This window comes from Cryptotermes secundus, unplaced genomic scaffold, assembly GCF_002891405.2.
Source record: "Cryptotermes secundus unplaced genomic scaffold, Csec_1.0 C38606747, whole genome shotgun sequence".
NCBI lineage: Eukaryota > Metazoa > Arthropoda > Insecta > Blattodea > Kalotermitidae > Cryptotermes > Cryptotermes secundus.
In genome coordinates this window covers 1-1,475 of record NW_019771761.1, presented here as the reverse complement: position 1 = coordinate 1,475, position 1,475 = coordinate 1, and the positions used below count along the sequence as shown (strand labels likewise).

The window sequence follows — 1,475 nt, the reverse complement described above, 5'->3', positions numbered from 1 at the left end:
CATGGTGAAATCTCACAGTTATGGAATACCTAGACACTTACTTGCGTAATCTGGAGTTCGGGTGAAACTTTCAGTCACTGAACAATTTGCTACACAACTAGGCTCCGCATAATAGACGTCGTAATATCCTTTGGTGTTCCAGTCCACAACAGTTCCCACCAGTCGATCGCGAGTGCGCGTGCTGTAAGAACATATCATGTGAATGAAACTGTAAATGGCGGTACGAAAATTTGGTACAGCGTACAAATTTTTTTAATTTTCTTTCTTTTATCTAATTCCGTGAAATATTTAATACCACAGACAAAGTATATTATCCCTAAATTTTCTTCTTGAGAAACATTTCGCTTCGACAAATACTTCCTTAATTAGAAGCAAAGAACAGAAACCAAAGCATACTTTTTTAAATGTTCCTTATTTCTTTCGAATTGTATGTAATGTTATAATTTTTGTCATATTTAAAGTTCGAAAATATAAAATATCATTGAAATTAATTCACCCTTTCTCGAGTGATGATCTGGAAGAGAAAAGCATATGGCAAAGACAGTAGAAGCAACTCAGAAAAGTTGCCCTGCGAGATCGACAGACAGTCATTGACTACCAAGTGCAGACACGACAGATAGGAAGAGATATCTCAGATTGTTCTGAGTATAGAATAGTCTGAAACTTCCATAGAAGTAAGAAGACTTGTTGTTGATGTCCTACCTTATTTCTGATTGCAATACCTGTATGAATATCTGTAACAGATACGAGTATGTGATTGTTACCTGTATTTATACACAAGTAGGGATTTTGGATACTTTTCCAGAAATTGAGTTCATAAGTTAAGCTTGCTCATTTCGTGACATGCCTTTTATCGAGGTATGAAAATTCGGTTTCGTGAGTTCATTCTTATTAGGAATGCGTTGAATAGTAAGATGTTTCTCCATAAACACCACGGAGAGAGAAAATTAAATCGACTGCTTGTTTTGACATTCTCCTGCAATGTCTTCATGGTTCATGGTACAAGACTACATTTGTGTTCGCAGTAAGAAGGACTCGTTCTGACCAAACGCCTTGCATTACAGTCAAACACGTGACTACCAGTTAAGTTAGAACTTCCATACATTGGAAGATATTAGGTGGAATGGATTCCTGTTGTAAGCTCACCTCTTGACATACACGTAGGTTGTTATTCTTGCGAACTGTTTAGTGATTGCATCATACGTGATCACCGGACAGTCCAGGTTGTCGTCATATTTATGGGGGATGTGGTACAGCCAATACCAAGTACCTGTAAACTATAAGGCAGAGAAATGAGAGGGACACCTTTTCAATTAATGAATTTTATTTTGTAAATTTCACGTTATTGACATTATGTGACTTTACAGAGTAACTTACATTAGTCCATTCTGTTTGGTTGAGATTCAATTTACCGATGTCACAGTCAGCAGAAACTACCGTCAACCTGGCGATTACACCAAGGAGGATGATAGGCA

The 1,475-nt window shown here is 37.2% G+C and overlaps 1 long non-coding RNA gene across 1 annotated transcript; it reads right to left on the bottom strand.

Annotated features, from left to right (window-relative positions):
* Positions 1-46: 46 nt before the first annotated feature.
* Positions 47-1,469, bottom strand: LOC111875160. Its single transcript, XR_002844683.1, has 3 exons — positions 1,378-1,469; positions 1,147-1,277; positions 47-181 (listed from the first exon to the last, which is right to left on the bottom strand). It is a non-coding gene; the product is annotated as an uncharacterized LOC111875160 (long non-coding RNA).
* Between the last annotated feature and the right edge of the window lie 6 nt (positions 1,470-1,475).